The 26,499-nt window shown below is 42.4% G+C and overlaps 1 long non-coding RNA gene across 1 annotated transcript in view; it reads left to right on the forward strand.

Annotated features, from left to right (window-relative positions):
- The window catches only part of LOC137326928 (uncharacterized), a 97,084-nt gene extending 85,112 nt beyond the window's left edge, over nt 1-11,972 (forward strand). Inside the window, exons 2-3 of the long non-coding RNA XR_010964297.1 lie at nt 3,673-3,782; nt 11,782-11,972. This is a non-coding gene — a long non-coding RNA (uncharacterized lncRNA). The remainder of the gene's footprint in view (nt 1-3,672; nt 3,783-11,781) is intronic.
- Nucleotides 11,973-26,499: the final 14,527 nt, after the last annotated feature.

A 26,499-nucleotide genomic window follows, 5' to 3' on the forward strand; every position in this document is an offset into this window, starting at 1 on the left:
GCTATAGCAGGCATGAGAGGAAATTGCTGGAAGTCTCCTGGACATGGAAGGATATCAAGAAGAAAGTACCAGACTTGAAGAAGTCGGTTAAGTTAAGCCATGTTTTCCATGACAAGCAGCTACTACAGGTCGACATTAAAGAAAGTTATCTGTACTAATATTTAATGTTGTAATGTTGGAAGATGCGAAGCAGTAAGAGTAGGTTATCCAGATGCAGTCCAGGGCAAGGAATGTTTTATTTGAATGGGCACAATTAGGATGTACTCTTTAGCTACATTTAGAAAGTGCATATAACAACTTATGTGTATCACAATAATTCTTAAAAGAGAGCCACACAACAAAACTGCATTTTCAATTTGTAACCTACAATACGCATCTGAAACTGGGATTTTATGACTGTGGGACGATAAGAATATAGGAACATAAGAAATAGGAGCAGGAGTAGGTCATATGGCCCCTCGAGCCTGCTCCGCCATTCAATAAGATCATGGCTGATCTTCTACCTCAGCTCCAATTTTGTACACTGGCATAAGTCAGTTCTAAATAGTTTAGTTGCAAATCCTGCCAGAATGATAAATTGGTAATAGCTCATTTGCATAATTATGCACAGCACCAGGTGTAGACTTAGATCTATACAGAGAGCACATCAGTGATGAATTTTAAAGCGATGGGGATAATGAATGGAGAGTATTACAACAGGGTGACAAAAATTCTGAAAACCTTTGGAAAGGCGCAAAAGGCATCATCTGGCTACACCCATTAGCAGCCTCGTGAAGGCCTTGGACCAGGGAACCAAAACATGGTAGACAAAAATTAAGTGAAAGGAAACTGAAGGTTCAGCATAAATCTACAGGCAAGTAACAAAACAGCCGAGCACTTGATCCGATTGTTTAATTGCTACTGAAATGGAAGTGCTGTTGCATGAGATGGTTGCGAGGATAGTGGTCCTCTGTGCCACTCCATGGCAGAATGCTCATAAATCAGCACCGTGGAATGTCTTCAAGGAGTTGGAGGCAAGTTTCAAGCTGCAGCTGACAGTTACTGTCATTGGATGTGGCAGCTCTTTATTGCATGGTAGCTGCAGATGTCCCTGCAGCAGATGGATCAGCTCTGCATCTCTGATCTCCCAAACCCTGCGAAGAAGGTTCCCCGTCGCATTTGCCAGGTAGGTGTGCCAGGATCTGCAAATACGATTGGTTGCATCTTGCTAGGTGAAGCCAAAGAGGCTGTTGATTATCATGGCATGCATTCTATCATGAAAGCATGACATATTACAAGAGGGCTTTTTCCAAGGAAGGTACCAAAATTACAGTTAGTCAGGTATGTACATATCTTAGTGATGCCATCTGACCTTCTGTCCTAGCTTCCTTTGAGAATAGGAGCTTTGGCATGGACTAATCATCTGCCACAGTATGTTCACCTCTGCTGATGTAGGTGTGTGGATATTGGTGCATTGGCACGGAGCACCTCTCAGGCAGTCTGACTTATCTCACATTCCTTCAGTAATCATCTTTTTCCAAACCTCTCAGATAGGATAAACTTACTGGTGCTAGTAATAGTGCTGGAAGCAAAAAGAATTAGAACGATTCACACAAAATGTCATATGAATCTAAATGTGTAACTTTGTAATGCTGTGCCTTTAAATGAATTGCTGTCTGACTTCTCAGTCAATAGCAACCCTGGACACGCATTTATCTCAACGCTGTTTACACTGGATGTCCTGCATGCTCAAACTTCAGGAAATTGAATGCACGGCATTCCCAATCCTATTTCCAAATTAAAATGAAGCTCCCACCTGCTGCCCACCTAGGCAGGACAAGATGATTTTTAATTACTGCAAGTAGACTCGCACAGTCAGAGGCTTCCGCTGAGTTCAGGACTGAAACTATAATGTTCATGTAATGTGTCCTACTGAGTGACTATTGCACAGGAGTCAAACAGTCATAGAATCATAGAATCATAGAAGTTTACAACATGGAAACAGGCCCTTTGGCCCAACATGTCCATGTCGCCCAGTTTATACCACTACGCTAGTCCCAGTTGCCTGCACTTGGCCCATATCCCTCTATACCCATCTTACCCATGTAACTGTCCAAATGCTTTTTAAAAGACAAAATTGTACCCGCCTCTACTACTGCCTCTGGCAGCTCATTCCAGACACTCACCACCCTTTGAGTGAAAAAATTGCCCCTCTGGACCCTTTTTTATCTCTCCCCTCTCACCTTAAATCTATGCCCCCTCATTATAGACTCCCCTACCTTTGGGAAAAGATTTTGACGATCTACCTTATCTATGCCCCTCATTATTTTATAGACTTCTATAAGATCACCCCTTAACCTCCTACTCTCCAGGGAAAAAGTCTCAGTCTATCCAACCTCTCCCTATAAGTCAAACCATCAAGTCCCGGTAGCATCCTAGTAAATCTTTTCTGCACTCTTTCTAGTTTAATAATATCCTTTCTATAATAGGGTGACCAGAACTGTACACAGTATTCCAAGTGTGGCCTTACTAATGTCTTGTACAACTTCAACAAGACATCCCAACTCCTGTATTCAATGTTCTGACCAATGAAACCAAGCATCCTGAATGCCTTCTTCACCACCCTATCCACCTGTGACTCTACTTTCAAGGAGCTATGAACCTGTACTCCTAGATCTCTTTGTTCTATAACTCTCCCCAACGCCCAACCATTAACGGAGTAGGTCCTGGCCCGATTTGATCTACCAATATTATTACAATTAATGACAGTCAAATGCTGGCCATGAAACAAATAAGATGTCAAACATCAAGAGAGATTCAGAGGTCTGCAGGAAGCTTATCAATGGGTAATCAGGGAAAAGTGACTTGCAATAAAGGGGTGGAAAGCAAGGAAGAAATGTAGTTAGTTGTTTGACCCAAAAAATTACTTTTACTTGGCAATGTAGTAAATAGTGAGGAGGATAGTAGCAGACTTCAAGAGGACATAGACAGACTGGTGAAATGGGCAGACACATGGCAGATGCAATTTAATGTGGATAAATATGAAATGATGCACTTTAGGAGGAACAACATGGAGAGACAGTATAATCAAAATGGTACTATTTTGAAGGGAGTGCAAGAGCAGAGGGACCAGGGTGCATATTCACAAATCTTTGAAGGTGGCAGGGCAAGTTAATAAGATGGTTAAGAAAGCGTATGGGATACTTGATATTGTAAATAGGAGCATTGAATACAAAAACAAGGAAGTCAAGCTAAACCTTTACAAATCACATTATCATAATAAACATTGTTTTAAATTATTAATCACATGTATTTATAACCATATATTGATGCCCAAAACACATTACAGAGCACATCAAAACTGAGAACGCTAAAATACATAAAAGCCTGGAATTAATGTTGCTGTAACTATTAACATCCACACTACTTGTGTGTTAGGTGTGAGTAATTTCAGGAGCCCTGTACAGCACACATATATTCCAGCTTTATTACGAGCACTGGAGAATTACATCCAGCATGAAGTAATTGGTTACTATTAAAGAGCCAAATCCATGTGGTAGCCCTGTTGAATTTTTAAAATGTCAGCATAATTTCTACTTGGATTCAACTCTCACCATTTTGCAGTGTTCTAGCTTTGCCTGTGTAGTGTATTGAGAATATTAATTTATACCCAAACTGTTTTGCTTTACACAGAACTGATCAACTAGATAAGAAAACAACAACTCTGACCTTGTTGAAGACAAGGAAGCTCCATTCATTATGCCATGCGCATTACACAGGCTGGGGAGGACCAATGAGAACAGGTGAGGGCAGCCTTTGATGTAAGACAGTACTGAAGGCAGACAGTCAGGTTCCACCAGTACCAAACGGACAGATGTACCATCACATGCTGAGCTTTCTGGGAATGACTGAGGAGCAGTGTCTCAGGATGCTAATCTGGGAGGATGTGATCAAATTGTGTCATTTGCTGAATGAAGACCTGCAGACCCAATCTCCTAACAGTATGACAATACTCGTAAAACTCACCACGCCCATGAATTTCTATCGCTCAGGTCAGTTAAGGCTATCACTGGTAACATATGTAGTGTCAGCTAGTTTGCTGTGCATAGATCCATCATGGAGGTGACAAATGCATTGTTTTGCTGAGTCATTATTGACAACTTACCTTTGGTTGGCGGCTGCCAGGGCACTGAAGGTTTGATGAGGTAGTCCCTGATGCCTGCCTCCCTCATTGAAGACAAATTTCCTCAACAGGCGTTAGTCCCCTCATTTAATACTCAAGGAGCCTAACGTCGGTTTTCGGCGTCCACCTGGGATGCCTAAAAAACAGACCCGTCAAATCTAATAGTGGAACCAATACCAGTGCAGATTGGGCGTAGGCCTTTCCACTGCTAAATTGGTATGTTTTATGTCTGTTTTTATGACCAATGAAAACTAATTTCTCCCCCTCTTACGTTTCCCTCATTTTAGCATTCAATTGTTTCTGAAATGCTTCCAGGGTTTTCACCTCCACTACCCTATTTGGAATTCTATTCCATAGGTTGATCACTCTCCCTATAAAGAATTTCCTGATATCAGTCCTAAATTTACCTTTTACAAGTTGGAACCTGTGTTCTCTTGGTCTACTTTCAAAATTTAATTTAAATTAATATTCCAGATTTACCATTTCTATTCCTTTTAACAATCTTGTGTACCTCTATAAGATCACTTTTCAGGCTGAAAAGCCGAAGTTTCTCCAGTTCTGCCTCATTAATCAAACCCTAACATTAGTGATCAGACTTGTAACTTTTCTCTTCACTGCCTACAATTCATGATGACCAGAAATGGATGTAGTTTGACCGGGGCACTGTACGTTTTGATTCTGACGTCTTTTGACTTGAATTCTGCTATTTTGACTGAGTACTGCAAAATTCTATTGGCCTTGTTGATTGCTGCAATGCATTGGTCGGACATGTCCTATATTAAGTGTACTTAGACTCTTAGGTTTCTTTCACCTTCAGCCTTAGCTATTTCAACACCGTTCATGGAGTACGTGCATCACTTATTTTTCCTTGCCTGCATTAAATTTCATCTGCTATTGTTCTGCCCACATACATTTTTTATCCACTCATTCCATAATTTCTGAGCTGCTTCTAATTCCACTGCTTCTCCTTGTTTAGTACCATTTACAAAATTGACAAAGTTGCCTTGAGCTTTTGAATCAGGTTTTTTAAAATTTGATCTCAGAATGTGGGTGGTTGCCCTGAGAAGGTGCTGATGGGCTTTATCCTTCAACTACTGCAGTCCATGAGGTGGTGGTGCTTCCCACAATGGTGTTAGATAGGGAATACCAGGATTCTGACCCAGTGACTTAATGACAGTTAAGCGCCTTGGGATGTTTTGCTACATTAAGGGCACTATATAAATGCAAGTTGTTGTTGATGATGCTGAAGGAACAGCAATATATGTCCAAGAGAGGATGGTGTGTGATTTGATGCCAAAACACAGGTTACCTATCGAAAAGAAATATTCTAAAGACAGTGTCCAACATGGTTGATCCCTGTACACATTTCCAAATCCTGAAGTGTCTTCTCACATACATCACGCTTTTGTCTTCTGGGACCTCATTTTCTCAATGTATGTAGAAAGCAGCTTTCCATGTGCCAATTAATTCATCAGAAGATGTAATCTTCATCTATGTAGTATTTGTCACAATCCCTTTAAATAAATTGCGTGAATGTGTTTCAGTCATTGTAGTTAATTTAAATAGTTCAGAGATTGCTTACAGTGTCTGAAGCCGAGATTTTAACCCTGTCCGTCCGACCAGAATGGGGCAGGCATGTGGTTAAAATAGAAGTAGAGTCAGCAACTTACTGCTGAGTTCCTGATGCACTCCTGCCCTGCTATCATTTTAACAACGTACTTTTTGGAGTCGTCCGAGGTGCCTACCATAGGCAGGTGGGGGCCTTATGAATACATATAAATCAGAGTCCGATGATGCAATTAGGATCTTGATGCCATTTTAACAACAAATAGTAGAAGTCCCCCACAGTACCCAACCCATCAGTAAAACCTGATTGGATTGGTTTCTCAGAACCACTGAGTATTTAATTGGGCAGCTAATTGGATCATAGGATCTTTTTGCTATTTAGATTGCCAGGAGAATTTCCAGCTTCCACATCGCTTATTTTTTTACTGTTTTGCCTTATTACCTTTATCTGCTTATAATAGGTGCTATTATTGTTAGTTTCACTTGAATGGAGGAACACTTGAAAGAGGAGGAGGAGCAGCAGCCTCAGCAACTAGTATCAGCAGCAGCTGGGCCTATCGGAAGATAGCAGGTGAGGGAGGCTGCTTGTATGAGCCAGTACCCAGCAGCAGGTAGTACAGGCCAAGAGTCACTTTCTTGGATCTATCCTTGGAGCAATGCATTAGGAGGTTGCGCTTTGCCAGGCAGTTTGTTGCAGTCCTGTGCAGCCTCATGCAACAGGACCTGCTGCCTGCTGAACCAGGTGGTCACGCTTTGTCAATGGCCATCAAAGTCACCACAGCCCTTAACTGTCCGAATGTCGGTGCTGATGCTTGGGGTGGATTGAGCATCTGACATTGTATTCGCAGGATTGTTCTTCTGCAGTGGTCTGTTGCTGCCCAGAAGGCCCTAGAGAAAAGAAAAAAAAGGTCAAGAATTAGGATGGCACTGAGAAGCTGGACATTAGCAGGTGACAGTCTTGAGAAAGCAGCTTGAAGTTTTGAACCTTGCTGAATATTTGCTGAGCTGAATGAAGAGTTACAAGTATCATGCAGACACCCTGCTGAGCTAAGCTGCCAGCCTCGCCTTCCCCGATGCTTGTGGCTCTGCCTGGGCTAATGATCTCCAGGGCTTATTGCACTGCCTAGGTGAGGGCTATAATGTCGGGTTCTCCTCCCCTATCTTGGCCCTCTCCTTGGCATTATGCGCTGTCTTGTCCTGCAGAAAGAGAAGGGAGAGCTGCTAAAAAGGTCTGTAGAGAGGAAAGGAAGGGATAAGTTTGCTTGGAATGAGAAAGAGAGGTGTTGCAGTGTGCCATTGTGATTGGTTGCTGAAGGATGTGATAGAGCGGAGGGAATTGTTGAGCATGCTGGGGGATGGGGTGAAAGAAGTGTTATCAGCTGTATGTTGAGAGAGGTGGAGCGATGAAGAACAGTACTCACCCTTGCTGCTCAGATGAGGTCAATGAACTTCTTCCTATACTAAAACAAGGTGCTGGGGGTGATGTTGGTGGCACTGACCTTGTCAGCCATCTCTGTCCAGGTCTGCACAAGTGTGGTCTTCCGGGTTCTCCTGCAGCAGTTGGTGAACAGTACCATTCTCCTACACCAAGATCTCCAGAGAGCCATCAGAAAATCTGGGGGTAGCCCTCCGACTCATTTTTGGTGTCACAACTGTTTCCAGCGTTGCTCAACTAAAATTTAAAGCAGGGAATACAACTTTAAGAGGTGCATCCCCGCTTTATATAGGTCTCGGAAATTGCGTGCGTCATGTGGGTGGGCAGCCCGTCAAACATATTGAAATGAGGCCCTGGACAGCACGTTCGCAATGTCATGTCTTATGTTGGAAAAGGTTCGATCTGACTCCAATTGGATATAGTGATACTTTATTAACTTCACACAAGGATCAGCATATGCAAGTGTCAAAGCAATAGTTATCAGTACAGAACAAGAATTATATTACCCATTCCGTTCTGGGTAGAGAGTGTGTCCGCTTCTTGCAACCTCTTGCTTCCACTTTCTTTCTCTTCTACCCTGAGTCTGAGTAGGGGCTGGCAAGTTATACACTGAATTAACCATCCCCCCCCCCCCTTCTCACTGCAGCAAAATACATCCAATCAAATATTTTCCAAAATTCTCCCTTTAATTTACCCAATCATGTAGACAACACGTACTGGTCCAGAAGAGACAGTGCCTTATAGTTTTTCTTTATCTCTCCTTAACTCTAGCACAATGTTCCGCAATCCCTGTGACGATCCGGATTCTTTCCCCTCAGTCTGGTTCAGTAATAACTGAAGTCGAATACATTTTAAAATTCAACACATCTTTAATAGCAGGGTTCTTAGTCTGCAGCATTGATTTGGACTCCTGATAGAGTCCCTCTATGCTGGCAGAGCAAGAACAAAAACATACAGAAATCCACACGTTTTTATACAATCAATAGGGGTTGGAACATACTTAACGAGGGTCAACACCAATCATAAGCCGGGCACAGGTTGCCATGCGAGGTTACATTATTTCCGGCCAATCATAAACAATCCATGTGCTGACCATGTTGCCATTAGACATCAAAGGGGATACTTCCTCACTTTCCAACTTGGAATGTTCTTCCCTGTTCCTTCTGTTCCTTATCTCCCAACCTGGAATGTCTTTCAACTTTGGCCAAGCTCGTTACCTATATTGATCTGCCATAAACATGGAGACATTCAGACCAGTCCTTGACTCACATCAAAGACCTATCATTGATAAGACAATGCAGGCCTGCTGACTAAGCAAACATATGGCCCAGCAGGAGGGCCAGGCCACTTGTATCAATCTCAGTTACTAACTAATTAACCCTTTCTAACCATTTTGCATTCTGCTTCTTTGCCACGTAGGCATTTTAATATTTTACCGAAAACTGACCACGTAGGGATTCTCACCTGCAGTTGATAAATCACCCTATAGGCCTCGAAGGTGATAAGGGATGGCTAGCTTTAGCATTCCAGTATGTCTGAAGCAGTGGGGGTTACCGTTATGTTCCTCCCTTCGTTTGTAATAACAAGATTCTAATGACTTTATTGCCTGCAGCTGCAGTAGCTTAATTTAAAAGCAGTCTATGTTATAGTGCAGTACTTTCAGCTAAAGCTTTAACTAATTGACCCTTTCGAGCCTAGTTCCCCGAAATACCTTATCCTACATTTCTTTACACATGGGAGCTTCCCATTCTCTCTGCCCCCACCCCTGCTCACCCGATTCGCACCCCAAGTTAAATCGCAGCTTAAATCTTTTTTGCGATTATAGCAAAATTATTATAAATGAATTACAATAGTTCAATAAATCACAGTAGTTTCATACATAGCAGAAGATATATGGTAGATTTGAGTCTATGCATTTCTTTTACAGAGGAGAACAAAAGCCTTATTCTAATGGGTCTTAATTGCACATGTTTAGTACTCAAAAATGATGCAAAATCATTATTGGGCTTAATTTAGTTCCATTCTGCCCCTTAATTATTGGTTTAATTGCTAATTTTCTGCTTGTGCAGTAATACTTAATGCCTGCCATTAATTCACAGTGTTGAATACAACTTAGTGGTAATAACCTAAAATAGATCTTACACCCAAAAAGAAGTGCACTGAACACGAGCAGCACATAAAACTGACAAATGGGTAGGAAGCTCCACAGATTAGATTTTGGACCAGGCGAGCAAGCCAGCAGCTCTTGGAAATGCATGCTGACAACTCATTCTGCTTAAACACATAGGGCCTATTTACTTCTGTTCAAGAAAAACAGAAAGAATGTATCCATTTTCCATCAAAATATGTGACCACCAATGAAATCATAGGAGCACGTGGTTCAGGGACGTGCGATTCTTGAGAGTGCAATTCTTAGTGGTAAAGAAAAAACAACCGATCACGACAAACCTATACAATGAGCCTTTAACAATTCTCAAGCAGCTTTTGAGCTATTGCTATTGACAAGGTCATGAAGGGATTTAATACAAGGATGAGAATTTTGAATTGGAGGTGCTGGGAGACTGGGAGCCAATGTATCTCAGCAAAGACGGGGATGGCTGACTAGGATTTTGTGCAGGATCGGATGTGAGCAGCAGAGTTTTAGGTGAGCTGAAGTTTATGGACAGTTGAGGATGGGAGGGCAGCTCGGAGAGCATTAGAATAGTCGAGTGTGTATGTGAAGGCATGGATGAGGGCTTCAGCAGCAGAGGGGCTGAGGCAAGGGTGTAGGTGGATGATGTAACGGATGTGGAAGTAGGCTGTCTTTATGATGGAGAGGATATAGGGTCAGAAGCACAGCTCAGGGTTGAATAGGATGCTGAGGTTGTGAACAGTCTAGTTCAACCTGAGACAGTGGCTGGGGAGAGGGGTGGAAACCCCCTTCCTGGCCACTGTCTCAGGTTTTTGCAGGCCACTGATTTCCACCACCACCCCCCCCAACCTTGCCGGCCACCGTTCGCCCCGACCCAGCTAGCGAAACCCCGTCCCCACCCTGGTTCATGGAAATGAGGCTCAAGGCCCAATATCGGGGTTGCCACATAACTCACCATTTAGGCACAGTGATCATACCATGTGCTCCCCCTGCACCCAAAAATAGGTGCGCCTGAATTTCTAGGCCATTATATCATAGCAACATAACTAATGACTTTGACATCAATGATTACTTATAACATAGGCACCCACATAAGGAGCACTTTTCCATCAGAAGAGCCTGGGGTTTCCTGCACCCTCTTTGCCACTCATGCATTTGTCTCAGCTTTCCCACTCGCTCATTTGTCTGTTTCAGGTCACTTTATGCACCTTCCTTTCCTTCCGCTGCTGTGGTACCAGCTCTGGACAGGCACCAATGATACTTTGTTAAAAGTCAAACCTTAAAAATGTACGGGGAAAATCTTCCGTTGCTCCACAACAAGGCCTTATTAAGCAAAAATGTGGTTAATGCAAGTTCAACACTTTCATTTGTTTACTCCGAGGGGCAATTTTAGGAATGTCAGCTTCATTAACATTATCACTAACACACAAAATGATGATACTTTAATGCACAATTGGTGCTTATACTATTCTAATGCACAGAGGGAAATTACCAACCCTCCACAGTCACTGAATAAAATTTTTAAAACTAATAGGTACAACTGCTTATCACTGAGATAAATAATAATATTTGCATTTATATTGCATCTTACCATGTCACAAAACTCCTTACACAATAAATTACTTTTGTGGTGCAGTGACTGTTATGTAGGCAAATGCAGCAGCAATTCTGTACCAGTAATGTCCCAGAAACAAGCAATTAAATGAGTGACCATTCAATCTTTTATTTGTGGTTTTGGTTGAAGGAGGAATATTGACCAAATACCAGCAGAGCTCCCTGCACATCTTCTAGCAGTGCCATGCCATCTTTAAATACACTTGAACAAATAGACAGGGCCTCAGGTTAACATCTCATATGAAGGACATCGCCTCCAACAATGCAACACTTCCTCAGTACTGCACTAGAGTATAAGCCTCAGATTATGCATTAAAATTCTGGAGTGGGATTTGGATACACAACCTTCTGCCCCTGAGTTAAGTGCTACTGATTGAGTCAAGTTGACATAAAGAGCAGATTGATACGTTTCTATGGCTAATGTTTTATCTCTGTGTTATAGGCAACTGCTGCTTTGTTATTTGTGATGTGGAGATGCCGGTGATGGACTGGGGTTGACAATTGTAAACAATTTTACAACACCAAGTTATAGTCCAGCAATTTTATTTTAAATTCACAAGCTTTCGGAGGCTACCTCCTTCCTCAGGTGAACGATGTGGAAATTTCCACATCGTTCACCTGAGGAAGGAGGTAGCCTCCGAAAGCTTGTGAATTTAAAATAAAATTGCTGGACTATAACTTGGTGTTGTAAAATTGTTTACAATTGTTATTTGTGATCTTGGAACTGAGTTCTTTTGGTATTTGGTCAAAAGGAGCACGATGCCGTAATTGGGAAATTGATGCCAGTACAACTACTGCCATTGCAATTCTACCACCGGCTAACTGCCAATTTAAAATCATTAATTAAAAAAATTGTAACTTATTTTCCTGCAGGTTCACACCTCTACTATCCTACCAGGACTACCATTTACACTGTTGGAGCAGCACAAGCAGTTTGCCAGTTGCACATTCCTCTTCACCTGTGGCCTGACCTTATTACCCAGGGAGTACACAGTATAGTGACAGACAAGAAAGACTTCACCGTTGAATCTGTCACTGAAACCCAGGAGACAAGGCAACTGTAATTGGGATCAGTTAGAATAGGGGAATTCGTTAAAAATAAATGAAATATGTAGGTATAAATTTCCATTAAATGAAACTAAATACACATGTCGCTCTTTTAAAGATTGTCGCATGGTTTTATATAGCTATAGCTTGCTTTTCACGATTACCTTTTATGTATCCACATGATGATTTGTAGCAGATGTTAACAAAAAGCCCAAGGTCATTCATGTAGTTATCACTGATTAGCCAATCATTGTCAGTGCTGAAAATGACAGACCATCAGAGCCTAAAAACTTCGATTGCATATTATTTCAGTTCTAAAAATATCAGCTTAATATGACAGCTAACCGCATTTCGGAGCTGGAGCTGCAGGTGGACTCACTGTGGAGCATCCGCGATGCTGAGATTATCGTGGATAGCACGTTCAGTGAGGTGGTCACACCGCAGGTAAAGATTATGCAGGCAGAAAGGAAATGGGTGACTGCCAGTCAGAGTAAAAGGACTAGGCAGGTAGAGCAGGAGTCCCCTGGGGCCATCTCCCTCTCAAACAGATATACCGCTTTGGATACTGTTGGGGGAGATGGCTTATCAGGGGAAAGCAGCAAAAGCCAAGTTCATGGCACCACTGGTGGCTCAGCTGCACAGGAGGGGAGGAAGAAGAGTGGCAGGGCTATAGTGATAGGGGATTCAATTGTAAGGGGTAGGCGTTTCTGCGGCCGCAAACGTGACTCCAGGATGGTATGTTGCCTCCCAGGAGCGGCTGCAGGGCATTCTGGAGGGGGAGGGTGAACAGCCAGTAGTCATGGTCCATATCGGTACCAACGACATAGGTAAAAAAAGGGATGAGGTCCTGCAAGGTGAATTTAAGGAGTTAGGAGATAAATTAAAAAGCAGGTCCTCAAAGGTAGTGATCTCAGGATTACTACCAGTGCCACGTGCTAGTGAGTATAGGAACAGGAGAATAGGCCAGAAGAATGCATGGCTGCAGGGATGGTGTATGAGGGAGGGATTTAGATTCCTGGGACATTAGGACCGGTTCTGGGGAAGGTGGGACCTGTACCCGAGCAGGACCGGGACCGATGTCCTCACGAGGGTGTTTGCTAGTGCTGTTGGGGAAGATTTAAACTAGAATGGCAGGGAACCTGAGCAGGGAGACAGAGGATGGGGGAAACAAAGATAGAAACAAAAGACAGAAGGGGAAGAAGCAATAGTGGAAGGCAGAGAAAACAAGGGTGAAAAACAAATAGGGCCATAATGCAAAATAAAACTAAGATGACTAGCAATCATAAAAAGACAAGTCTAAAGCATTGTGTCTTAATGCATGGAGCATTCGCAATAAGCTATATGAATTAACAGCGCAGATAGATATTAATGGTTCTGATATAATTGGGATTACGGAGACATGGCTGCAGGGTGACCAAGGATGGGAACTGAACATCCAGGGGTATTCAATATTTAGGAAGGACAGGCAAAAAGGGAAAGGAGGTGGGGTAGCGTTGTTAGTAAAGGAGGAAATCAATGCAATAATGAGGAAGGATATTGGCTCGGAAAATCACGATGTGGAATCTGTATGGGTGGAGCTAAGAAACACCAAGGGGCAGAAAACGTTGGTGGGGGTTGTCTATAGGCACCCAAACAGTAATGGAGATGTAGGGGAGGGCATTAAACAGGAAATTAGAGATGCATGCAAAAAGGGTGCAACTATAATCATGGGTGAATTAATCTACATATAGATTGGTCAAACCAAATTAGCAATAATACTGTGGGGGAGGAATTCCTGGAGTGTATATGTGATGGTTTTCTAGACCAATACATTGAGGAACCAACTAGAGAACAGGCAATTCTAGACTTTTTTTTGCAACGAGAAAGGATTAATTAACAATCTTGTTGTGCGGGGTCCCTTAGGGAAGAGCAACCATAACATGATAGAATTCCTCATTAAGATGGAGAGTGAAGTAGTTGAATCCGAAACTAGGGTCCTGAATCCAAATAAAGGAAATTACAAAGGTATGAGGTGCGAGTTGGCTATGATAGATTGGGGAACTTTACTAAAAGGGATGATGGTGGATAGGCAATGGCTAATACTTAAAGAATGTGTGCAGGAATTACAACAATTATTCATTCCTGTCTGGCGCAAAAATAAAACAGGCAAGGTGGCTCAACCATAGCTTACAAAAGAAATTAGGGATAGTATTAGATCCAAAGAGGAGACATATAAAATTGCCAGAAAAAGCGGAAAGCCTGAGGATTGGGAACAGTTCAGAATTCAGCAAAGGAGGACAAGGAGATTGATGAAGAGGGGAAAAATAGCTTATGAGAGTAAACTAGCAGGGAACATAAAAACTGACTGTAAAAGCTTTGACAAATATGTCAAGAGAAAAAGATTAGTGAAGACAAATGTAGGTCCCTTACAGTCAGAAATGGGGGAAATTATAATGGGGAATAAAGAAATGGCAGAACAATTAAACACATACTTTGGTTCTGTCTTCACAAAGGAGGACACAAATAACCTCCCAGAAATGTTAGGGAACCAAGGGTCTAGTGAGAGGGAGGAACTGAAGGAAACCAGCATTAGTAAAAAAAAATAGTGCTAGGGAAATTAATGGGGCTAAAGGCTGACAAATCCCCAGGGCCTGATAATCTACATCCCAGAGTACTAAAGGAAGTGGCCCTGGAAATAATGGATGCATCGGTCATCATCTTCCAAAATTCTATTGAACAGTTCCTACAGATTGGATGGTGGCAAATGTAACCCCACTATTTAAAAAAGGAGGGAGAGATAAAACAGAGAATTACAGACCAGTTAGCCTAACATCAGTAGTGGGGAAAATGCTACAGTCTATTATAAAAGATGTGATAACAGAACACTTGGAGGGCATTAACGGAATTGGACAAAGTCAGCATAGGTTTATGAAAGGGGTCTCATGCTTAACAAATCTACTGGACTTTTTTGAGGATGTAACTAGTAGAATAGATAGGGGAGAACCAGTGGATGGTGGTGTATTTGGATTTTCAGAAGGCTTTTGATAAGGTCCCACACAAGAGGTTAGTGTGCAAAATTAAAGCACATGGGATTGGGGGGAATATGAGCATGGATTGAGAATTGGTTGACAGACAGGAAACAGAGAGTAGGAATAACCAGGTCTTTTTCCGGATGGCAGGCAGTGACTAGTGGGGTACCGCAGGGATCAGTGCTTGGGCCGCGGCTATTCACAATACATATCAATGATTTGGATGAGGGAACTAAATGTAACATTTCCAAGTTTGCAGATGACACAAAGCTGGGGTGGAATGTGAGCTGTGAGGAGGATGCAAAGAGGCGCCACTGTGATTTAGACAAGTTGGGTGAGTGGGCAAGAACATGGCAGATGCAATATAATGTGGATAAATGTGAGGTCATCCACTTTGGTTGTAAAAACAGAAAGGCAGATTATTATCTGAATGGTGATAGATTGGGAAAAGGGGAGGTGCAACGAGACCTGGGTGTCCTTGTACACCAGTCGCTGAAAGCGAACATTCAGGTGCAGCAAGCAGTTAGGAAGGCAAATGGTATGTTGGCCTTCATTGCAAGAGGATTTGAGTGCAGGAACAGGGATGTCTTACTGCAGTTGTACAGGGCCTTGGTGAGACCACATTTGGAGTATTGTGTGCAGTTTTGGTCTCCTTATCTGAGGAAGGATGTCCTTGCCATGGAGGGAGTGCAACAAAGGTTTACCAGACTGATTCCTGGGATGGCAGGACTGACAGATGAGGAGAGATTGGGTTGACTCGGCCTATATTCACCAGAGTTTAGAAGAATGAGAGGTGATCTCATCGAAACATATAAAATTCTAACAGGACTAGACAGACTAGATGCAGGGAGGATGTTCCCGATGGCTGGGGAGTCCCAAACCAGGGGTCACAGTCTCAGGATACAGGGTATGCCATTTAGAACCAAGATGAGGAGAAATTTCTTCACTCAGAGGGTGTTGAACCTGTGGAATTCTCTATCACAGAAGGCAGTGGAAGCCAAGTCATTAGATGTATTCAAGAAGGAGATAGATATGTTTCTTAATGCTAAAGGGATCAAGGTATATGGGGGAAAAAGCGGGAACAGGGTACTGATTTGGAGGATCAGCCATGATCATTTTGAATGGCGGAGCAGGCCCAAAGGGCCGAATGGCCTACTTTGCTCCTATTTTCTATGTTTCTATGTTTCTATGACAACAAATTTCTGCAGGTAGTATGGTAATAAGGAACATCTCAGGGTTGTTTGGCATTACCATATCACTCTCCAAGATGAATTTACTGTATGGGGGTGATAATCCACCTGATGGCAATTTTAATACCCATCTAATATCACAGTATCAATAATCATCCAGGTGTAAATGTGCACTTGAGTGGTATTAATGCCAGTTCAAATTTTACACCATAGCCTGAAGAAGGCAGTAAAACTTGTGCACCAGACAAATTTAAAACAATCAATTCCATAAATTGTCAAAGGTGACGTGAATCAGTAACACTACAATTCCAAATGATAATCCCACATCCACATCTGAAAAACAGCCTTAACACTAGTGGTGGAAAATAAGATGTTATTTATTATCATGCAGAATGAAGTCAAAGGAAATGAAAATCGGGAGAGATGTACAATGGTTGGCTGAATCGATATCACCCATTTCACACTATCGCGCAGTCAAAATTATGCCCAATGTATGATCAAATTGACTTGAAAGCCTCCAGAAAATGTAGTTCAGCTGCTTAACATTCTACAGATGAACTAAATGTGCATCTATGTATGGAAGTTGTCCATAGCCTGCCTCAGCATATGCATACCCTTCTCCACAAGGCACTGGATGTTGGAGATGACTAAAACTAGCATTTTCCTCTTGTAGGTGATGTGTTTCATTAACTGTGGGTAGTGGTCCACATGAACATTTCAGGTTCCTCCTATGTAGGTCTTATTGAGGATTTAATATTAGATCTTCTCATTGCAAGGTTCACTTTCTTGTCAGGTTGGATGCTGTTCAGTGGCTTCAGACAACATTGTCCTATGGATGGATTTCTTATTCTCTTGTGCCTTACCACTTTTAGAGCTAGCAGAAGATAACAACTCACCTGTGAAGACAGAAAGGGAATTATGCAGATTGCATGTGTATTTGGATTATGCAGGTGAGGTACACAATAGACTGCTTTAGAAGGATATTCTGCAAGTAGATTTGAGACTATAACAACTTTTATTGGCATTGTGCTTAAATAATTATTGTGATAATTGTGCTTTTCTTAAAGTACATTTTATGCACAGTGCTTTTTCACCAGCAGTGTATGATGTCACATTCATTTCCATTTGTTAGAATTCATTATCACATATTAGTAATGCATAAAGTGACTCACACCGGCGGTATAGTTGAATTATGCCAATTAGCTTCTGCTTGAGTGCCTTAACTTACCATCGGCAATATGCTAAGATGCTGATTTCAGACATTTGCTGGATTCCCTCTTGTATGGTAAATGAAAGAATTTGTAGCTAAAAGCTGTCTAATGGGCCTTTGTGCTATAAGTCAGATGTCCATCTCTTGTATTTCTGAAAGGTAAGCCATAAGAAATGCCATGCTACTCAAATAAAAGCAGAAAATGCTGGAGAAGCTCAGCAAGTCAGGCAGAATCTGTGGAGAAAGAAACAGAGTTAACATTTCAGGTCAATGACCTTTTATCAGAACTGGAAGATGTTAAAGAGTTTGTTAGATGTTAAATGTTAATAGTTACTCTTTAACATCTTCCAGTTCTGATGAAAGGCCTTCGATCTGAAACGTTAACTCTGTTTCTTTCTCTACAGATGCTGCCTGACTTGCTGAGTTTCTCCAGCATTTTCTGTTTTTATTTCAGATTTCCAGCATCCTCAGTATTTTGCTTTTGACCATGCTACTCAAGTCTGAAACATCTAATAATTTCCATTCTCCCGGCCTCATAACATTATTCCTTTTTTCTCACAGAAAAGCTAACTAGCTTTTTCTGCATTTTTGAAGACTACTGTTACCCAAGTACAAACTTAAATAATATTATAGTTAATATCTTTGAAATTTCATTGAGGATGCCTCTCCAGTATTCCTTAATATGTGGGCTATTCCCCAGCAGAGAGATGCATGGACCAGTGCACCCCCAACAGCCTGTGTAAGTTGGCGAGAGTCCAGTATGCCAGGTGTAGAAGCTTTACTTCAATAAATTTCACCCCGACCTCTCTGCAGCAAGTGTAGGCTCCAGACTGACTTCAATTGTTCCTCCAGGAAACGTATACAAAGCTCCTTCTCTGATACAACCTTTCATCTTCCCATCTATTTTGCAGGAATCCAATCATTTTTAAAAGTTACATTCCCTTAACAACTGCCATCTTAATATGTATAAAACTCAGTAGAATTCACCACAACACACTAACATTGAAAAAAATACAGTGTAATTCTGTTAAATTGTGGCAATACAAATTCCGCTACATTGCTGGAAGAAGCTTCTTTATTATTGTCAACGAAATGGTGTTTTTCAGGAACATCTTGTATTCAGCATCATTTTATATATTAAATGGATTAAAAAAATTAATTTGTGGTGAATTTGATTTGAATATACAATTCGGACAACATTTGTATTTTTTGCTAATGACTTTAAGATATAAATCACCCATGCCAATGTCGAACCGATGTGGTAGAATTCCACTGAACCACTCATTTATATTAAAAAAAAACCTTGATCTGATTGAATAGTCAAATGTAGCTTTCTCTTTTCTTGGGAAGGATGTCTGCTCATCGGGGATGATCACTGTAGTAATATCATCTTTTCCCCACAATGATGATTCCTTCTTTGTGTTGCACTGGGTGTGTTATGACTTTTACTTCTCCAAATCATCTTCCTGCTCTTTCCTTTTAATGCTCTTCTCGTCTCATTCTTTCTTTGTATCTGTGTTCATACAGATGAGGACTGTCAGTTCTGAGGAACGTAAACATTTTTCACTTTAGGCACCGAATGGCAGCATCAAGAACTCCTAGGTAAGGTGTAGAGTAGTCATATGTATCGTAGATATCTCTCTATTCTACCTTAATAATGTGACCTTAAAGAGTGCTTATATCAGCCATTCAATGGATCTCATTGAGTGAGTTTGACAGTCTGTCAATTTCTATCCAATTACAGGTAGTTTTGTGCTGTGGGCCCACGCCAGCTAAGAACTGGGTTGAGATTATCCACACTCACGTTTTACTTAGGTCTGCTCCAGCAACAAAGTGTTGAGATTTTCATCCAATCAGTTAGAGCTAGTTTTGAACACAGCTCCAGGAGGTAAAGGACAGTATTCTGACTCGTTATACCACCAGTCCCTCAAAATTGTGAGATGTCTCCAGTACTGTGAGGTTTTATGTAACATTCACTATGACAGCTCTTGTCATGCCACAAAGTATTTGATTAAACTATTTTCAGCTCTGCTATAGCCAACTATAAACCTCCAATGCCACTATTTGAACAAATAGATTTTTGCGATGGTGGAAAAAAAGTATCTTCATACATTTTACCGCAATATTGTTTTAGGTAAAGGTTTAGTTTTGTTACTGTGGGCTGTTTCTGTAAGGTACAGAAAATACACTTTTGGTTCTGGTTCTGGCTCGTGGAGATCTTTTAATATACATCTAACAATAGGAGATTGATATGCCAATGTTTATTTAATGTAGAGTCATCAGTATCCACCTTTTTACAATTGGATTATTACAACAGCAATTCAGTCTAAGGGTTAGTATCCTGTGTATCTTTTTTAAAGCATTGTTTGAATAGTTATTGTTTCATCCACAGACTCAGAGGTAATGTTCAGTCTTAATAAAGTAGGTTTGAATGGAGGGAGGGGGAGGAGTACAATTTGTTTAGTGATAGAACAATAAAACAACAGACTAGTACCAAACAAGGCAATATATGTGCTAGTGCCAGTGCCATATGATTCTTTGAGTTTACTGAAATTATGTAAAGCGATGGACCCTTTGGAGTTCAGCAAGGTCGGACTGCCACTCTCTTGCTTGAGTGTGCATGGGAGAAGGGACTATTTCTTAGCCCAACTAAAGAATCAGCTCTTAAATGGGAGATTAAATGGATTGAGTGAAATGCATTGATCTTACCATGGCCAAGAGCTCTTACAATGCTGCCAGTACCAGTCCAGCAGTACCAATGGCACTGGCAATGGCTATGTATTGCCTTATTTGGTACTAGTCTGTTGTTTTATTGTTCTTGCCCCTGCCCTCCAGCCCCGATCTTACCATCCCTCTCTCCTGATTACAGGGCTCCAAACCCTCCCCACCAAACCCTAATCTTTCCCGATTGCCAGGGACCATCCCCAAGCGTCTCCAGCTGTGGCTTCCTACTGCTGGCCAACCTGTCAATCTGGCCGGCTGCTGGGCGGGAAATGAAATAAAAGAATGATAATGAGGTCCTGCCATTAAATTCGGCAGGACCTCCACTTCCCCAGGATTTCCGGGATCTCCCCCACAACCATGCTACCCTGCCTCCCTGTAAATATCGGGGCCATTGTGTTTTCTTCTGACATTGATGTAGGGATTCCAGATTTGTGTCAATACCCAGGGCAATGAGGTGTAGCTCTGGTCCCTCAGCACCCATCTATCCATCCTGCTCCTTCAAATAGTTTGGCACTGTTAATTCTCACAGATGAAAGCATCATGGCTGCTGACAGAGATCTTGCCATCACCTGCATTATTTGGTTGTGGTGGTCTGAGACAACGTGAAGATTAATGGAATTAAAATCTTTTTCTTTTCAGGTATGCCAGAGGGTTTTGTTTGGCGTCCTGACTGCAACATAGACATCAATACATCCTGCAATCTTGGAAAGCTGCCACCTGGTAGAAGTGCTGAGCTCTCTCCAGTTGTTCCCTCCTTTCCATTGGGAAGGTGACAAATGAGTTGCACCTGACAAAAAGGGCAGCAGTCACCTATTTGATGCATCTGTGCACAGATAGCTGACTAATTGGCAACTGCCACCAGTAGGGGCTTGCATTGAGCTGGTAGCATTAAAAAAAATCATTATGGTGGTAACTTTAACTGCAACAGGCAGGACTGTTCCTGTATTGGATGTCATCTGCACGTCATGCTCCAGTATACAGCACAACTCAGTGACTGTTATCTTGCTGAATTATCTGAATCATAGATGATGATTGCAGGTCTCTTCCAATATGTCTGAGTAGTTATGACTGGATAATGTGTCATAATTCCTGAGCCACCAACAGGTGAGTGCTAGGCAACTACAGTGCCAGCACTCCTAACTCCGCTCCCTCCTCAGCAATTGCTCTTCTCTTCCGAATCCAAGATGGACACTGAGGCCTAATGGAATGCCTATGGTTAATACTGTTTGCAGCTGCAAGGGTGAAATGATGGCAGCACAAATACCAAAAGAATGTTGAACTGAAGGAACACAGCAACAAGCTGCAGGCAGGGATAAAGCAATAGCTCTAATAGTCAAAGTTCAGTTTGTCAAATCAAAAACAACAGTCAGAATGCATCAGAATATGGCAACCTGGCTTTAAGTGCTGGAGTTCTTCCATGAACAGCTGGCAGACAGACCTCTGAGTGTTTTTTTATACAGGTGCAAAACAGCACAAGGAATTCATTGTGGGATCAATTTGCAGTTATTAACATTACTTTGCATTGTGTGCAATCAGGCAATTGGTCTACTGTGGCTAGGAACTTTCACCATGTAGCAGCTAGTACGGAGTATACCATAACCCACAATGTGTGGGGTTTTGATGCACAGCATTGAAACTCTGCAGTTCACCAAAAAGTGCATAGTTGCTCCTGGACCATCTGCAGCAGAGTCCCCCAGGATACAATATGTCATGTCAGTAATAAAATCGAACAGGAAAGTACATACCATAGTTCCAGAGGCCCTGGGCTCTACTATCTTCTTCGGCTTGGACAGACTATGAGATCATATGGATAGGAGCTTCAGTCAGCTCAATTCTCACCTTAAATATACTCTCCTGCACACCTGTCGATGTGTTGACACAGAGGCCAGTAGTAGGAGCAGGTGTGCAATGAGAATAGATGATGTTGCTGTCTTTCTGGATGATCACTGCTCTATAGCATTGGACCGCCTTCAACCAATGTCTGCACAGATGCCAAAAATTATGCAGGCTCATTCTGCCTTGGCAGTTGCTGAAATAGAGCAGCCTGCAGCCAGGCCCTCTCAGTCCCATGCTTCACAAAAACTACTGCTGCACACCCTCTTCATGCATCGATGTCTATAATTATCAGTAAAACACAAAGGTTGAATGAAGATAGAAAGAGGTCCAAGCATCGACACGAATTCTATGGAAGATGCAATCAGTATGCTAAATTAGCACTTCTAATGTCTGGACAGATCAGGTTGAGTCCTACTGTGCAACCCAGGAAAATATCATAGATCATCTGCGTCTGAGGAAGAAGAAGACGAGGACAAGGAGTGATTGGCAGGACTTTCATGTAAAAACAGCCATTTAACACCTCCATGAATAGTCCTAAGGTCCTTTCTGCAGTACACTGGCCACATATGACATGATAATCCAAATCCTCCTTTCCTTCATTACCATAACTACATGTTAACCCCTAACATCAACACCTTCTGTGCAGAAAATCCTCCTCAAACATTCCAAAGAAGGTACAAGCTCCACATGTGTGTCTCTGCAACAATGTTTGCTTCACTGGTGCTTGCATGAAAGTGTTTAGTGTGTTACCTACCTTGGAATCTCCTGTTCCTTCCATGTGCCACCTCAGTGGAAGGAGCAAATGTGGTGTCATGCTTCTACTTCTCAGGGTGAACCCTGTGACTTGCTACCTCCACTGTGCTGTATGCTTCATCAAGCGCTTCTGCTTGACTCTCCCTATTTGCTTTCCCCCCCAAAATGAATGTTTTTCTGCTGATGCTTCCTTCTCTTTCCTAGTGCCAAAGTACACAAAGAAAAGGGAACATATGTTAGCACAGGGTATGCAACCAATGCTATGTACATAGTAGCAAGTAAATAGTAACAGCTCCTTGGAGTGGAGGACCATAAGACCATAAGAGATAGGAGCAGGAGTAGGCCATTCAGCCCCTCGAGCCTACTCTGCCATTCAATGAGATCATGGCTGATCTGATTTTTACCTCAACTCCACTTTCCTGCCTTTTCCCCATATCCTTTGACTCCCTTGCTGATCAAAAATGTGTCTAACTCAGCCTTGAATGTATTCAATGACTCAGCCTCCACAGCTTTTTGGGGTAAAGAATTCCAAAGATTCACGACCCTCTGGGAGAAGAAATTCCTCCTCATTTCTATCATAAATGGGCAACCCCTTCTGAGACTGTGCCCCCTAGTTTTAGATTCCCCCATGAGGGGTAACATCCTCTCAGCATCTACCCTATCGAGTCCCCTCAGAATCTTGTATGTTTCAATAAGATCTCCTCTCATTCTTCTAAACTCCAATGAGTATAGTCCCAATCTGTTCAATCTTTCCTCATAAGACAACCCTTCCATACCCAGAATCAACCTGGTGAACCTTCTCTGAACTGCCTCCAATGCAAATATATCCTTCCTTAAATAAGGGCACAGAACTGTACACAGCACTCCAGGTGTGGTCTCACCAGCACCCTGTACAGATGTAGCATGACTTCCCTGCTTTTATACTCCATCCCCCTAGAAATAAAGGCCAATATTCCGTTTGCCTTCCGGATTACTTGCTGCACCTGTATGTTGACTTTTTGTGTTTCATGTACGAGGACACCCAGATCCCTCTGTACCGCAGCATTTTGTAGTATTCCTCCATTCAAATAATATTTTGCTTTTTTATGTTTCCTTCCAAAGTAGATGACTTCACATTTTCCCACATTATATTCCATCTGCCAAATTTTTGCCCATTATCTTAGCCTGTTAATATCCCTTTGCAGACACTTTGTGTCCTCATCGCAACTTGCTTTTCCACCTACCTTTGTATCATCGGCAAAGTTGGCCACAAGACACTCTGTCCCTTCATCCAAGTCATTGATATATATTGTAAATAGTTGAGGCCCCAGCACTGAGCCCTGCGGCAGCCCACTAGTTACAGATTGACATTTTGAAAATGACCCTTTTATCCCGACTCTTTGTTTTCTGTTAGTTAGCCAATCCCCTATCCATGCCAGTATATTACCCCCAACACCATGAGCTCTTATCTTGTGCAGCAATCTTTTATGTGGCACCTTATTGAATGCCTTTCGGAGGAGCAGATGTGACAGTCTGTTAGTCATTTATTAAGTGTAGAATTCTGGCAAGAAGAGGAAGTTGAAGTGAAGACTTACCTTGAACTGGCATGAAGCCATCAAGCTCTCCCTCACCCACTTTCTCAATGATCTCGATGCCAATTATTTGGAGGCCCTGCTACTCACATCAGTTGAGGAGGCACAGCTTAGTTGGTCCAGCACCAGTGTGTGTCCTCTTATGAAAGAAGTGGATAGTCTTCACCTACCAAAACAGAGAAAGCAAAGAGTTTCTGCATTAGCATAAGGATGAGGTGCACCCGTATGCCCAGACTACATTCCACCTGGTATTAAAAAAATAGAGTATGCAAGTAGTTTGAGGAGCCATAGTGAGTGGGTGAACAAACATGCAAGAGTTCTGTGAGTGAAAGAAAGCCTTGTTTTTCATCTACCACCGAGTTGGAGCTGAAACTCACAGATAGTAATAAGGGGGTTTACAATTTAAGGGTTTGGACATGTGTGTTGCACACTGCATTACTGATGTAGCAATACGCTAAAAGCATGGTACAGGCATTCTTTTCCTTTCAATGGGGAGCATTTATTGAAGGCTACCATAGCACTCTTTCTCAGTCCTGGGAAATTTTTGAACTGACCCTATGACCTGCAGGGGGACTATATTCACTCTGTTCACTACCTCTAGTGATGTTGCTAGACATCAAATTTTATCTCAATTTTATGTCCATCAGGTGTGTCAGATCCTGCACTTCCTGGAGACTAATACATTTGATCCTGGTGGTATCCTTCCCATCTTTCTCATTATATGTGCCTCAAAACCTCCCCTTGACTTATGGCATTTCCTTAATCTCTCTTATTTCCAGTCCATCTTTCCAGTTTGTGCTCATGTTCGCCCTATCCCTAAGAAAGTTGATCCTTCCTAGCCTTCAAACTACCATCGTGTCTTTACATCAGTACTCTCTATAGTTATGAAAATTGGTGTTGACATCCAAATTATCTGTCACTTTGAAAGTTCTGGACTAATCCCTAATTATCACTACGGCTTTCCGCATTGGTTTTTGCTGATCTTTGGGTATGTTTTCTGGTTTTGATTCTCAGAGCATTAAAGATTCCTAGTTTTCAGCTTAATAAATGTTAGCATTCTTTCTGTTTGCCACTGGATGCAGTTAATGTAATAAATCTGGCCGAACCCAATTTAACTCTGACAATGACAGTTTCATACTTATTCAATGGTTAAATGGCAGCTTATATGTTATATGTACTTCCGTGTGATATTAAACCAGCTGCAGAAAGTGAATATTGTGGACCTCTATGTCTCAGTCACACACAACAAAAGTTCACTTCATGGACATTTCTCCACCTGAACATGCAAATATCCTGGAGAACACAGCTCTTTTTGGCTCAGTGGGTGTTAGTATCACTAAGACCACGGGCATGATTTTTACTCGGAGCTGGGAATGCCGCAAGTGGGTAGATGTTCGGGTTGGGAACCCGGAAATCAAGTGAGCTTGTCACAATCTGCGATCGCAACTCAATTGGAGGTCATTATTTTTGCTTCCGAGTTTCCCGTGTGACAGATTGACAGGTTGGCTGCCTGTCGGGAGGGAAAGGAGCCGCAAATCAGAGAGGAGGGACGGAGGGAGAGATCGTGGGCCATGGACGACATAGGGCGGGGCCTTGGAGAAGATCGGGGTGGGGCAGGGCCTTGGAGAAGATCGGGGGGGGGGGGGGCCTTGGAGAAGATCGGGGGCAGGGAGGTGATCGGATCGGCAGTCGGATGAAGAGTCAGAGGTGTGGGGAGGGGGGGGTCTACCATTGGAAGGGGTCTACCATTGGTGGGGGGGGGGGGGGGGGGTGGAGTCAGCCGATCTCAGGGGTCCAATCGTGCCAGATAAACTTGTTGGGCCTGGATAAAGCAATCCTGTTCCTCCTGGCCCACTAGCAGTGTAATAAAGACACTCACCTCACAGATCCGGCCCTTCTCGCCTACTTTCACCTGACGAGAATCAGAAGACTTGGGAAACCTGTGCAGGTGAGCTTAAATTTGTTTTAGCTTTAGAATCCACAAAAAAATGGATCAGTGGGTAGTATTCTCTCCTCTGAGTCAGAAGGTTGTGAGTTCAAGTTCTACTCAAGAGGCTTGAGCACAAAATCTAGGCTGGCATTTCAATGCAGAACTGAGGGAGTGTTACACTGTCAGAGGCGCCGTCTTCCGGATGATACATTAAACTGAGGCCCCTTTTGGCCTCTCAGGTGGACATAAAAGATCCTATGGCACTATTTCGAAGAAGAGCAGGAGAGATCTCCCCGGTGTCCAGGCCAATATTTATTCCCTC

Source organism: Heptranchias perlo, chromosome 11 (genome assembly GCF_035084215.1).
Source record: "Heptranchias perlo isolate sHepPer1 chromosome 11, sHepPer1.hap1, whole genome shotgun sequence".
NCBI classification, from domain to species: Eukaryota; Metazoa; Chordata; class Chondrichthyes; order Hexanchiformes; family Hexanchidae; genus Heptranchias; species Heptranchias perlo.